Source organism: Myxocyprinus asiaticus, chromosome 34 (genome assembly GCF_019703515.2).
Source record: "Myxocyprinus asiaticus isolate MX2 ecotype Aquarium Trade chromosome 34, UBuf_Myxa_2, whole genome shotgun sequence".
Classification (NCBI taxonomy): domain Eukaryota; kingdom Metazoa; phylum Chordata; class Actinopteri; order Cypriniformes; family Catostomidae; genus Myxocyprinus; species Myxocyprinus asiaticus.
Window position 1 is genome coordinate 18,078,213 of NC_059377.1, and position 16,270 is coordinate 18,094,482.

Consider the following 16,270-nt stretch of genomic DNA (forward strand, 5'->3'; position numbering starts at 1 on the left):
AAATATTGTGCTCCTTGAAACAACCACACCGTCTTTTTCCAGAGCAGCCTGTATTTCTCCTGAGGTTACCTGTGAGTTTTTCATTGTATCCCAAACAATTCTTCTGGCAGTTGTGACTGAAATCTTTCTTGGTCTACCTGACCTTGGCTTGGTATCAAGAGATCCCCGAATTTTCCACTTCTTAATAAGTGATTGAATAGTACTGGCTGACATTTTCAAGGCTTTGGATATCTTTTTATATCCTTTTCCATCTTTATAAAGTTCCATTACCTTGTTACGCAGGTCTTTTGACAGTTCTGCTCCCCATGGCTCAGTATCTAGCCTGCTCAGTGCATCCACGTGAGAGCTAACAAACTCATTGACTATTTATACACAGACACTAACTGCAATTTAAAAAGCCACAGGTGTGGGAAATTAACCTTTAATTGCCATTTAAACCTGTGTGTGTCACCTTGTGTGTCTGTAACAAGGCCAAACATTCAAGGGTATGTAAACTTTTGATCAGGGCCATTTGGGTGATTTCAGTTAACATTATGATTTAAAAAGAAGCCAAACAACTATGTGGTGATAAATGGCTTCATATGATCACTATCCTTAAATATAAGAGTTTTTTTTGCTTGATCAATCATATTTTCAAAATCAGTGCCAAAATTTCACAATTTCTGCCAGGGTATGCAAACTATTGAGCACAACTGTATATATAATCCTGCTCTCTGTCGAATCTCAGTCACAAATGCGCATGTTAAACTTGGTACTTTATAATTATTTACAACAGTGGTTTTCAAACTCTAGGGCCTAAATGACTTTTTATATGATTAAAAATAAGTTAAAATATATTATGAATCTAACTTAATTAAAATACCACAAAATGTTTATACAACATATAAAATGATATTTCTCAATTTAATTCATCCCCTCAACAACTGCTGTTTTTGTTGCGAACCTGCAGCTCTTGAAACCTCTGCAGTTCTGAATTTAATTGTGATTAGTTATTTTAATCTATTACTTATTAATTATTATTATTTATTTTAAATATTATTTAGTTTTTGTTAATAAAAAGTTTGAAAACAAGCAGCTTTGTTATTGTTACAGCAGACAAAAATCCAGATAATTTTCCAGATTAAATATCTTACCTACATGGGAAGTCTTCGTATATTCAGTCAAAAAATATTTTTGCCTATTTTTACGATTTCAATTTCACATCAAAATTCCATCAAATAGAATTTTGTAATGTTTAATAAATAAATAAATACATATAACTTAAAAAAAAATGTTGAATAAAAGATTACTCAATTCAGTTTTATTTTTTTATAAAATTAAAATGCATAAATCTTAAAATTATATTTTAATTATTGACTTGGACAAAGGGGGGCCTTGGAGTCAAAAAGGTTCAGAACTAATGATTTATGAGACACATGAGAACCAATGGAGTGTCACTTCATTGGCATCAAACCTGGCAAGACACGTCTTGATGCGCCAAGTTTGAATATGCGTAAGTGCAAATAAGATTTGAGTTACAACTAATATTTTTTGTGAATATGGACTTAAATTTCAGTCTGTTCCTAACATATCTAACAAATGGCTCAAGGATATTTTGAATATAGTGCCCAAGTTGTATTGACTGCTTTTATGACACATTTATGAATCGTTCCACGTCCTATTTTTTTAATGATGTTCTCCTATATCTGAGTTTATTCAACCTTTCCACCTCTAGCACTTTCATAGTTTACTTTCCTCACCTTTGATTTCATGGATCTATGGTACATTTCCTGCAGCATTCTAATCGATTTCTGACACCCTGCCCGTTATAAGAGCTTAAAGCTGCACTACGTAACTTTGTGCTCTCTAGCGACATCTGTGGTTGAAATTTAAAATCGCAAGCAATTTGCGGAAGGACATTTTACGTCCGTCGTGTTTTGACACTACTGCTCTGGTGGATGAATCTCATGATTTGAGGTTACCTGGACATCGCCTTGTGATCATGACTGGGAGAAATTCAGAGCTAGAGTCATAACATACTATATTCATATTGATATTATTATGTTATCCGATTAAACATTTAAAAATGAACTATTATTTGCTTTGATGAAGATAAACAACACTCCTATTTACATATTTTCAATGAATGAATTGTACACTTTTCTGACACTACACTCAAAGTGCTTTTACACAGAGATCAGGGTAGGGTTGCACCAACTGTGCGTAAGTTCTCAAGTAAGTTGCGTTGTAAAGTTCACACTAAGGGCTTAGTAACTACTAGTTAGTTTGTAACTCATTCAGTGCTTAATTTGGTTGCACCACCTGTTCTTAAGGCAAGACTTAACTAGTAGGTCGTAAGCTCTCAGTAAAGTAACGCGTAGTCGCATAATATGACGTTTACCTGTATTGAGCCAATAAACCTTCATATTTGTACACAGAAGTGTTAAAAAGCTGTGAACTTCAATTTGATCTTGTTACTGTTGATGTTCAAACCTTGTTTGTTCACGTAACTGTCAGCTGTTATAAATTATATCCCCATTAAAATACAATTCGTAATAAAAGTAGATTTGATAAATAGTATGTTTGCCTTGTGTAAATAACAATACAGTATATAGGAACTGTATCTAAAATAAATAAGGGGTGATAAATAAATACTAATACAACAGGCTGGAAAAACATACATTTATTCATTTTAATATCCTATATATTTTTTGAATGTGTTCAAAATGAACACCGGGCGACGCACCCTGAAAACTGCACCATTAGAACAAAGAGCCGCTTAAAAGTACGTTTTCTCTCTTGTAAATGTAAATGTCAACATCATAATGTATGTCAAAACGATTGAAGCCTGTCATGCAAAACATGAGCTCATTGATGTCATAAAATATCAGTCTGCTTTTTTATTCCATCTGTTACTCCTGGTGGGAGGCTTCCGTAAATATTTAGTTTATATGTAGGGTTACGTTCTACCTAAGTTTAATGGTGCAACGCTCAAATATTTAGTAGTGCGTAAATTGTGACTTAGTGCCCATTTATGCCAAAACTAGGCTTAGTCGTAACTTGCTTATAGCTGGTGCAACCGGCCCCTGGGGACTCTCCTGAATCACCACCAGTTACATGTATATTTTATTATGATTATTGAAGTGTTTTATCGACTATTAATGTTTGTATTGTAGCCTATTATCAATTTAAGAGGTGAAACTCGTGATACTGCTGATTCGAATTCAATGTAAGACTTCATTATTTTTGCATTATTAATCTCGTCAATGAAATCAATGATGAAAACGTTTGTTGACAAAAGTTTTTTTGATCTCGTCAACGATAACGAAGACGAGACGAAAAAGGAGTATCATGAAGATAATTAAATTATTTTATTAAAGCATACTGTTGACGAAAATATGACAATAAAAATGATACTGCAAGATATTAACAGTGCAAGATAAAAACAGAAGAAGAAACATCCAGAGAAACATCTGTTTATAGAGGAAGATGTTAGATATGGATTCATCTAATCCATTAATCATGTATGTTGGGTATTTCTCCGCTTGTGAGATGAATTTGCTAACACTGGCCAAATTAACCGCTTTAAAACGGGGTAAATAGGCCTACCTCATTCAAACACATACTATTTATAGGCTACATGAAATTAATTAATATTTTAACAACGAAACTAATGAACATGTTAACTTGAATTAAATGATGCGCTATTCAGAATATGTGTAATTTGCGTTTTGAACTTGCTTTGTGAATACACTGTTTCCAGGCGCGGACTGGCCATTGGGAGAACCGGGACTTTTCCCGGTGGGCCGGCCGCGAAATGGGGTCGCACGGGCCGCTGCGTTATGCAGAACGCGCCACAAAACGGCGCCGCGATATAAAGGACAGCAAATGTACAGCCTATGTACATTTGTATTGTATGTTTGATACATGTTTACATTCGAAAATGTTTATAATTTTGTTTCTAAATATTTGAATATTTGATAAAAGTTTGGTCTGTTACTGTTTGACACTTTTTTGTCCATTTTGCACATCAAGTAAAAGATATTATTTTCGTTGACTAAAATTTATGAATATAACATGACGAAATATTAACTAATTTGTCAAAAGACAAAAACTGACTAAAAAGAAAAAATGAACATGGCAGTTGATAAAGCAAGTAAAACTGTAGACCAAATAACACTGTAAACTAAAAACATAAAGCGAGCAATAATGGGAATAAAATATACTTTATTAAACATGAGAATAATATGTACAATAAGTCAATTTCAGAAGTCATAGGTATTGGTAAACATGCACAGTAACTTCCACTGACAACAGATCGCGATCGGAAAAGACACGGGTAATGTTCAATTCATAAAAGCATGACCCTACCAGACAATATACTGTATCCAATTCCAAGCATTATAGCAGGTAAACAACTTCGACAAACGTATAACAGTCAGGGTTCAGCAACCTATGGCACGTGTGCCAGCATTGGCACACGGAGGGGTAATCACTGGCACACCAGCAATGGCAAGCGAAGAGTAGACTATTTTATTTATATAAATTCCGCACCTGCATTCCAATTTACATCTTGATCACGCAGTGTGTTTTCATTAGCTTAATGGAGGATAAACAAAAAGTTAAAATGTGATGAGACTGCAGTATTCCCAACAGACTCATGCAGCCCGTGCAAGCGATTCATGCATCCCAAGCCGGCAGCGCTTCACTTTCGGTTAATCGCACGAGTATACGCGCCCGCTTTGCTTCAGTTAGGCTGCGCGGATGACAGCCTAAATTCTGTGTTTCATTTGTTTCTTTTTGCTTTCAGAACAACACTTGATGTAATAAGGAAAACATACCTATTAATCCTTGAGATTTCCAACACAGCATACAGGTACACCCTCCTTAATCCATGGTCACACTCAAAATTAAGCTTCATTAAACTATTATAAGCTCCACATTGTGGGGTTCAAAAATCTGAGTCTATTCAAAATATAAATTAAACCTGGAAATAAAGTTTTAGGATTTTGCAGGTGCAATTCACTGAAAAGGGCTAAATAGTTGATCGGCTTGTGATGCGCGAATGGCTTGCACACGCAGGGCGAGTCTCCAGACACTTTAAAAGTGTTTAGCCTCCCATTCAGCTGATGCTGCATGATCATGAGGAAAGATTACATCAAGATGTAGATTGGAATGCATGTGCAAAAAAACTTCATATAAATAAAATAGCCTGCTCCTCTTTCACTGTTGCTTGAGTGCTAGTGAATACCCCTCAGTGTGATTTGAAAAACATATGACATAATTTAAAAATATTTAAGATTCCACACAATTTCGTGATCAGTAATCAAATAAGCTTATTTGAGACTAACTGTGTTAACTCATTTTGTATAAAAGGACAGGTTTTCTTTCATTAAAGCACTTTCATAAGATGCTCTTTGAAAATTCACATGCAGGATCATTATTATATCATAATCATTGGGTTTTGCTACATTTTTTACTCAAACTGTTATGCTGATAACATAATTTGTAATGAAAAATAAACAATTAAATTAGAAAAATGCAAATTAGAAACCATTTCACAAGTAGACTCAAATTTCGGATACAATCACATATAGTGCACCCGGAAAGTATTCACAGCGCTTCACTTTTTCCACATTTTGTTATGTTACAGACTTATTCCAAAATGGATTAAATTCATTATTTTCCTCAAAATTCTTCAAACAATACCCCATAATGACAACGTGAAAGAAGTTTGTTTGAAATCTTTACAAATTTATTAAAAATAAAAGACGAAAAAAAAAAATCACACGTACATAAGTATTCACAGCCATTGCTCAATACTTTGTCGAAGCACCTTTGGCACCAATTACAGCCTCAAGTCTTTTTGAGTATGATGCTACAAGCTTGGCACACCTATTTTTGGGCAGTTTCTCTCATTCTTCTTTGCAGGACCTCTCAAGCTCCATCAGGTTGGATGGGGAGCGTCGGTACACAGCCATTTTCAGATCTCTCCAGAGATGTTCAATCGGGTTCAAGTCTGGGCTCTGGCTAGGCCACTCAAGGACATTCACAGAGTTGTCCCGGAGCCACTCCTTTGTTATCTTGGCTGTGTGCTTAGGGTCGTTGTCCTTTTGGAAGATGAACCTTCGCCCCAGTCTGAGGTCCAGAGCGCTCTGGAGCAGGTTTTCATCAAGGATGTCTCTGTACATTGCTGCATTCATCTTTCCCTCGATCCTGACTAGTCTCCCAGTTCCTGATGCTGAAAAACATCCCCACAGCATGATGCTGCCACCACCATGCTTCACTGTAGGGATGGTATTGGCCAGGTGATGAGCGGTGCCTGGTTTCCTCCAGACATGACGCTTGCCATTCAGGCCAAAGAGTTCAGTCTTTGTTTCTCATGGTCTGAGAGTCCTTCAGGTGCCTTTTGGCAAACTCCAGGCGGGCTGTCATGTGCCTTTTACTGAGGAGTGGCTTCCGTCTGGCCACTCTACCATACAGGCCTGATTGGTGGAGTGCTGCAGAGATGGTTGTTCTTCTGGAAGGTTCTCCTCTCTCCACAGAGAAACGCTGGAGCTCTGTCAGAGTGACCATTGGGTGTTTGGTCACCTCCCTGACTAAGGCCCTTCTCCCCTGCTCGCTCAGTTTGGCCAGGCGGCCAGCTCTAGGAAGAGTCCTGGTGGTTCCAAACTTCTTCCATTTACGGATGATGGAGGTCACTGTGCTCATTTGGACCTTCAATGCTGCAGAAATTTTTCTGTACCCTTCCCCAGATCTGTGCCTCGATACAATCCTGTCTCGGAGGTCTACAGACAATTCCTTGGACTTCATGGCTTGGTTTGTGCTCTGACATTCACTGTTAACTGTGGGACCTTATATAGACAAGTGTGTGCCTTTCCAAATCATGTCCAATCAACTGAATTTACCACAGGTGGACTCCAATCAAGTTGTAAACACCTCAAGGATGATCAGTGGAAACAGGATGCACCTGAGCTCAATTTTGAGTGTCATGGCAAAGGCTGTGAATACTTATGTACATGTGATTTTTTTCGTTTTTTATTTTTAATAAATTTGCAAAGATTTCAAACAAACTCCTTTTACGTTGTCATTATGGGGTATTGTTTGTAGAATTTTGAGGAAAATAATGAATTTAATCCATTTGGGAATAAGGCTGTAACATAACAAAATGTGGAAAAAGTGAAGCGCTGTGAATACTTTCCGGATGCACTGTACATTCGCATTATTTTTTGTCGGCACAGCCATTGACCAGGAAAATAAAAAATGGCACTCCATGTCAAAAATGTTGCTGACGCATGGATAACAGATAAATATCCATCCAGACTGCAGCGATGCCTTCCTAAACTGTGTGACAGTGATTGACTGAACTGAACAGCGTCCTCAGCTGGAATACGTGACAGCAGGCACTTCTTTCCTGTGTTTACGGACATGACTTCATGACGCTAAGAGGAATGACATAAACCTGTGGTTTCGCATCAGATCCATCTCCAAAATATTAATTATTTTTATAGGCTTACCGAAATGAATCAGGGTAAGGTAAGGACATTGTTTTGAACACTGATTGTTTATGTGCTTAATCAATAATGGCAATTTGTTAATTTTTAACCAAAAAATCTTAAATAGTGCAGCTTTAAGAACTCTTTACACAGTGTTCTGTAATTAATGTGCTCTACAAAAGGTCCTCCAACCTTGGCTGCCTCGCCGGCCTAGAGACCTTAGCTAATTGGAAATGATCAATTGAATTTTATTTCCATGCCTTTACATGGGAATTAATCAAGTGCTACTGAGTTGGTGTTTAGCGTGACCTCAGCAGCGCTGCCAGGATTTTGCGTTCTGTGGCGCCGTGGCTTTGGGTGACAAATGGACTGGTTGCGGTGGCCTGAGATTGTCTCATTAGTCATGTGAAGTATGTCAGCTGTAGTAATTACTTCGGCTCAGGTCCACCTCCTACTAGCTGAGAGGGCTTCCCACACACGTACAAGCACACCCCTCGGACAAAAAATGCTGTTGGTTTTGTGATGAATCATAATCATGTGCCAGAAGTGGTGTGAAATGGAAGTGTTCAGCATAGCCAGGCCTGCAACCAGTCTATCGTCTACTACCTCTGGTGTTTTGATTTAACAGCATTTCTGTTTGTTATTTATTTATTTTTTTTCATTCCAATTTTAAGTTTTAAGAGTTGAGTTTCTGAAATTGGCTGCTCAGACTTGTGCAGTGCTGTACTATTGATGATTTATGTAAGTGTCTGCGCTGCTCGGCTATTGACAATGAGTGCTGCTTTTTCAAAACCTTTGGGTAAAGCTGCAGACTGATCTGTTTAAGCTTTAGCAAAAATTATTGTGCGCTGTGCGTTCAACTTTCAAAATAATTAGCTGCTAGCACCATTTTTTGTTAATGCATTTCTGTTTAGTGTTTCCATTAATGGATTCCCATTTTGTTCATTGTGAGGAGCCAATTATTGTTGTTAATGCTGAAATGTGTACTTTTTGTACCACTAACATCACCAAATGAAGCTCCAGTTCAAACAAGTTTCATGAACACTCCTTCCATCTGCCATTGGTCAACAAAACAGAGAGTCCCACCCTAAACCCACGCCATTGGTTGAGGCAATTTGCTGTGTCTGGCTGGTTGGGATGCTCAAACAAATAAAGGAAGGTTTTCATAGTGACATAGATACAACAGAAATTAACTGATGAATGACTGACTTATAGTTGCCTCTGCACATTAAGCTCGTATAGGAGAAAGTATTATTATATCAAAAAATTTGCACACTTGTTTAGTTGTTTTAAAGCATCTTTTCTACCTCATTCATCTTTTCTACCAGCTTATGCTAGGCTAAGATGGTTTGATGGTGTTTGCAGGCGTTCAACTGGTTAAGCTGGTCAACCAACTGGTCCCCAGACAGCTGACAAGAGCCCCAAACCCCTTTAAAACCAGCAAAGAGACCAGCTAAGATAAGCAAACCAACAAAATATGGCACATTTATGTTATTATCATCAAACGGCCTTGGTTCTTGCACGTCTCGTGACTGAATGTCATGATGTCATGACACAAGAACCAATGAGATTTAATGTTATATCTCCATATATGATCATCCCAGATGTGTATGACTTTCTTCTGCTGAACACAAATTAAAATTTTAGAAGAATATTTCAGCTCTGTAGGTCCTTACAATGCAAATGAATGGATACCAGAATTTTGAAGGTCCAAAAAGCACATAAAAGGCAGTGTAAAAGTAATCCATATGACTCCAGTGGTTACATCCATATCTTCCGAAACGATATAAGTATGGGTGTGAAACAGATCAATAGTAAAGGCCTTTTTTTCCGATCAATCCACACTTTCATTTTCACATACTTCTTCTTTGTCTTTGGCAATTCGCAAGCTTCTAGGATATTTCCATCTACTGGTCAGGGAAGAGAATTTATACATTTACATTTCTAATAATAAAGGACTTAAATATTTATCTATTTCTCACCCACACCTATCATATCGCTTCTGTAGATATAGATTTAACTACTGGAGTATTGTGGATTACTTTTATGCTGCCATTACATGCTTAGTGGTGCTTAAAATTTTAGTTTCCTTTCACTTGCATTATATGGTGCGATGTGAGTAAATGAGGAGAGAACTGTCATTTTTGGGTGAACTAATCCCTTTAAAATATATCCTTCTGTGTTCCACAGAAGACAGAAATTACGAGTTTGGAACGATGTGCGGGTGAATACATTATAACAGAATTTATTACTTTTGGGCGAATTATTACTTTAAATGAAATACAGCAATGATACAACATATTTTAGTGTATTACTGTGGAAAATATAAGGGAATGAAGATAAAAGACAGTCCAAAATAATGCCATGTGGAGCAATATAATAATTTTAGGCACTTAGTGTAGGCACTAGATTTACTGTATGTATTTCCTACTTGTGTGTGTGTGTGTGTGTGTGTGTGTGTGTGTGGGCAGGTTTAAGTGGTTTACAAGGACTTTTTTTTAGGTTACAAACTGGTAATTACAAGGGTATTATGCTATAAATGTGGTTTATGAGGACATTTCTAGTGTCCCCATAATTCAAATAACTTAAAAAAAACATACTAAATGATGTTTTATTGAAAATGTAAAAATGCAGAACGTTTTTTGTGAGGGTTAGGGGATAGAATCTATAGGTCGTAGAGTATAAAAATCATTGTGTCGATGGAGAGTCCTCATATTTATAGCTGCACCAACATGTGTGTGTGTGTGAGTTTTCAGTGGTCCGAGCATTTTCTGGTCTAGCACTCTCTTTCTCACTGACTTTGCAGACACCTGCAGCACTGACAGACAGGCGAGAGACGAGAGGAGGGTCACTCTCAGGAGAGGCTCATTTACTCTCTCTCTCTTTTTCCCTGTATAGTTTTTTCTCCCTCTTACTTTTACCCTCATCTTCTCCATCTCTTCCCTTACCTCCTTTACCCTCCATTTATTTTCCTATGTGACAGGTGGGCCAGGCAGCCCTTATAACACAAGCTCCAATATGTGTCAGTAACAGTATACCACCCAGTCATTACGGGTGCGAGCAACACAAAAGCATGATCCACATCACACCCGCCTGCTATTCCCACACAGGGAACACATAGCTTCTGGATTTTTTTTTTCTCTCTCTCGCTCTTGCAATATTCTTATCCCATCTCTAATTTTCCCTCCTTTCTCTCGTTATTTTCCTTTTCTTCTCCCACATGTGCATGTTCTTTCCCCCCAAGAATTATTCAGTGTAATGCTTTCGAGCCGCCTGAGGCGTATTTGCATTTCAAAGGGTCTGTGCATCATATACACAATTAGGGATGATTATACAATTTCGATTCGAGATTTTGCAGCAGTCTGATGCATGTTACAAAGCCTTTCATATCCCTCACTCAAGAAGCAAATAGAATCTATCAGGGTCTTTTTCAACAATAACCATGTCATATATGCTGTGCACTTCCTGTATACAGGGGCGGCAAAAAGTATTTGGTAATTTTAGTGCTCAAAATTAAGACAAAACATATTAAGAAAATAAAAATACAAATATTTCCACTAATGTTGCCAAACGGAATTGGAAAAATAGTGATTGTTTTTAAACAGGATAAGTCCTGAACACTCCCCCAGCCTTGCATTAGTCAAAAACAGATAGTTTTGCCCTAAACTCAAGCCATCAGTTGAGCTGTGTTTGGCTAGTAGAGATGCTCAAACCAATCTAATGCCTAATACTTAGGTTAATACTGAGTATTTTAAAATAAAATAAAAACATGTGTTTAAAAATACAACTGAGAACGGACTATATACATCCACTAAAATGACCTTGGGACCAGTTGGTTAAAACTAATTGCAAAAATGGCTCAGAAAATTGATGTTAGTTCTGAGAAAAGATCTGTCATAATTTGTTTGCAGATTTGTTTTCATCGTATGCTATTAAAATGATGAATTATTAAGTGTGGGTTAAGTATGCAAATATGGTTTGGAGCCACTGTATTTAGGCAATTCAGTCTTAGTCATAGTTCATTTGGAGGATCTGTGGCCTCTTATATCCATAAGAATACAGTATTTCACCAGACGTCAACATGCAGAGTGAAGATTGAAGTAATATTACATTTGCATATCAGTGCCAGTTGAAGGTTGACTTTGTTGTATATTCATACAGAACTTTGCAGCCTTAAACAGAATGGAGAGTAATATGGCAGCAAAAGCACAGTGTGTGTGAAACTGATGTGCATGCATTAGCAGGATCGGCGGCGGTATGGATTAGAACGCCTCTGTGCTTTGTGAGGCGTGTGGTAATGCCAGACTTAAAGGATTTTTGGGGCTATCACACACCCTGATTGGAACCCTAATCCCAGATGTGGTTTCAATATCAGAGAGGAGATGGAATGTGTAAGATAAAGGACTCGGTAAAAATACATGTGAATGATGAGTGTTTAAAGGGATAGTTCAACCAAAAATAAAACTTCTGTAACCATTTACTCACGCTCATGTTGTTACAAACCAGTATGACTTTCTTCCATGTAATTCAAAAGGAAATGTTAGGCAGAATGTAAGCCTCAGTCATCATTTACTTTTATTGTATGGAAAAAGATGCAATGATAGTGAATGGTGACTCAGGTTGACATTCTGGCTAAAATATAATTTTGAGTTCCACAGCAGAAAGAAAGTTATATGGGTTTGGAACAACATAAGAGTGAGTAAATGATGACATAATTTTAGGGTGACCTATCCCTTTAAAACTAGAGTCATCGAGCAACAGCATTCATCCATAGCTGGGAAATGCAGGGTAAACAGAGATGAATAAATATTAAGAAGTTTAGAATCTGTTTTTGAAATATGTATCTCTGAGTTTTGGGTAGCACATTGCAAGTGTTCAACAGGTGAGCTATGACACTACGCTTTGTCTATTTGCATTTTTTCTTTTCCCTCTCCCTCTCCCTCTCCCTCTCTTTATGTTTGCACTAGCTCATTGTGTTATTCATAGAAACACACCTGGGCTCTGTGCACCTGGTCCGACTGGCCGTCAGAGTATGGCGCACTGCCAGTTCCTGTCCAGACCAGGAACTACACATGCACACTAACACACAGATGCACACACACAACATCCCAGTCTCTGCTTGAAAAGCAGCAGCCAGAGTATTGCAGAATTAAATCATACAGAAAATATCCCAGAGCCACAGGTGCAAAGACTGTGGGGAGATAAATACATTCAGAATAGTGATGACTGTCTGTCAGAAGACACAACTTACGATTGCACACTGTAAAAACTAGAAATAATTTATAAAATAAGCATCAGTTCTATTTAAGCTCAAAAGATTACTAGGGAATATATCTACACTCCACTGATCAAGCAGTTACACTACAAAACAATTAATTCCTAATCAGTATCTTACACGTAAGTATAGTTACATCTAGTATAACAACAATCATTTTTTGTTATACTGTTTATTTGCTTTATGTAAAGTTCAGAGTGGCTTAATGTTCATCATACTATACTACATGATGTATGTTCATTTATGAATAGAATAATATGAAGCATTAAAAGTCACTCATTAATAAATGCAGTGCATGAGTTGGAAACTAGTTTAATAAAGGTTTCTTTATTGTGCACTTTACAGTAAGTTTACTATTGAGGTTACTAATGTAAGAAAGTCATTAATAAATGGTTCACAGGTGTTCACTTTACATTAAACTACACATTTTCATTTACTAACGTTTGTAACTCATTAATAAATGGTTCACAGGTGTTCACTTTACATTAAACTACACATTTTCATTTGCTAACATTTGTAACTCATTAATAAATAGTTCACAGGTGTTCACTTTATATTAAGGTACACATTTTCATTTACTAACGTTTGTAACTCATTAATAAATGGTTCACAGGTGTTCACTTTACATTAAACTACACATTTTCATTTATTAACATTTGTAACTCATTAGTTAAGCATTGCTCACACAGGGTTGGGAGGGTTACTTTTTAAATATATTCCACTACAGATTACAGAATACATGCTGTAAAATGTAATTTGTAACATATTCCGTTAGATTACTTAAGGTCAGTAACATATTTTAAATACTTTGGATTACTTCTAGATTTTTTCACTTGTTTTGACTATAAAAACTCTGCCAGTACAGTAAGACAAAATACACATGTTAAAAATACATTCTCTGAAAAACCTAAATATCATATGCAATGTTGTTGCTAAAACAAGATGAATCAAATTGATCTTGTTTTAAGGATTTTTAGATATTTTTACAGGAAAACAATACAAAAATTATTATCAAGAATATGATTTATGCCTTAATATCAAAAGATCTTCCTTGAAAAAAAGAAATTATGATACAACATGAATTTTCTTGATAAAAAAATATGATCATGCCTGGTAACATGTGCATGTAAAATGGCTAGAAATAGCATTTTAGCTTAGTGTAAAGCTGACAATTTACACAAGGTTTATTTCTATTTCTTCTGCTCCAAACTTACTTCAAACTTACTTCTCTGTCTGCTCGTATGAATGTAACACATCATAAGAAAGTGTTTCACTGCTGTTCAAATGCACTTTGGATCGCATCATTTATATGTATAAATGTTTTCCATCTGAAAGGACTAAATATTAAATGAAACAAATGACAATAAAATGCAAAGTAATCTCTTCAGTAATCAAAATACTTTTTGAATGTAACTGTATTCTAATTACCAATGATTTAAATTGTAACTGTAGTGGAATACAATTACTAATATTTTGTATATTAAAACGTAATCTCGTTACATGTATTCCGTTACTCCCCAACCCTGACCTTACATTAAGATACACTTTCAGCTTAATAATGTTGGTAACTTATTAATATATATGGTACATTTTCATAGGTTAATAATGTTGGTAATAAATGGTTCATGGTTAACTCATGATTAAACAACATAGGTGTCCATTCTGCATTAAGGTAACCTTTCTGAGGTTACAAGGTTGATATATTCATCTTAAAGCTTTATAAGGTATGATTCAAGTTAGTTCATAAATAGCCAATAAAATTAAAGATTCATGAACAAAAGAAATTTGAATTGTCAAACAATGCTGTGTGTGAGCATGAAGACCGACAGAGGACACCACTCGGAGTAACACCATTCTTTTTACATTAACATTACAAGGAAAATGTTAGAGTCATAGACATTACAATAATGAATATAGACACAACACCATTTAATCTCTATACTAGTCTATTTTTGCTGGATCATTACATACGATGATGACTTAATCAAAATCATGAAATGTCATAGGTTTGAACAAGTAACTTTATTAAGCATTTACAGCATGTGAGTTAAAATTGGCAATTTGGCAGTTATTGCATGAAAGATGCCCTTTTTATTCATGTTGTTATTACTGCACATACATGATTTATAATGCATTTGTAGATGAGTTATTAATCATTAATGAACCCCTTTATAAACCCTTTACAAATGGAATGTTAATGTAAAGTGTTACGATATCTGTTGTAAGAGAGCAAAGGTAGTCTTAATGCATTATATTAATTATTAGTTTTTAATTATAGTACAATATAATATCTGTCCATGGTTATTAAAAAAGAGTAATAGATAATAAAATACCATCATCCTTATAATGATAGATAGACAGACAGATAGATAGATAGATAGATAGATAGATAGATAGATAGATAGATAGATAGATAGATAGATAGAAATATTGTATATGTAAAGTGTATTAAATACAATGCATTTCAATCCATTATAATGCATTACTATTAGAAAACATTTATAATGGATTGTATATTCTTTGATTAAAATGTTTGTTTTTTTAATGTTGATTATAATGTATTATTTTAATTCTTGTTTTTTTAACAGTTGACATGGTTATATATGATTCTAAAGTGTATTATTAGGCATTATAATGATTTCAATGTACATGTGGCACTAGTAAAATGATAAGGTTATATAAACAGACTTACATTTACCCAATTTAAAATGTGATAGTTTGGTATATTCTCATTCAAGTGTAGTCATTCATTCAGACTGGAAAACGTTTAAAATGTTTCTTTAGCTCATGTTGATTATTTTGGCAGAGATCTGCAATAATGGTACCATTTATTCATGTTAATATAGTGGCTTAGTATATCCAACCTACTAGGGGGAGCTCTCATACAGATCTGTTCAAGGGCACAATTAATACTGCAGGTTATGCAGTTACAAGTAGTAAACGCCAGAGAATTGAGATGCTCCACTTATAATTCTTTTTGTATTGTGAAATCTTTCCTTGCAGGTAAGATGAACCCAACATATTGATAGTTAAAATGTTCATGAACACTTTTCATTCATATTTTTATGTGTTAAGTGCGTTTTGAGCACCAAAACAGTATTATTATTACTCATGAATACAATGTGGGTAGCCATAAGTCGAGTGGAACTCAGTACTTGAAACAAGTTGATTATCTTTCATATTGATGACAATATCTTGTGAAACGTGAGGTTTATTTTGTCATTTTGTATCTTGATAACTTAATTGGGTACTTGAGTGTAGAGTGAGTTAAATTGCTACATGTGGAGTTCGTTAGTGTGCGGCATCTTGAGTAAAGTGCATGTCCGCCATTGTAATGGAGCTTAGTGGATTCCAAACAAGATAATATGCCTGTTTATTAAAAGGGAACAGTGAAATTTGTACTTTATCTGAGAAGTTATGGTGTTTTGAATTTGGTTTAACAGGGAAACTATAATATGACTGTTCAAATATGTTGTTATTATATTTGCTTTATTGTTACTGAACAATATGTTTGTTTAAA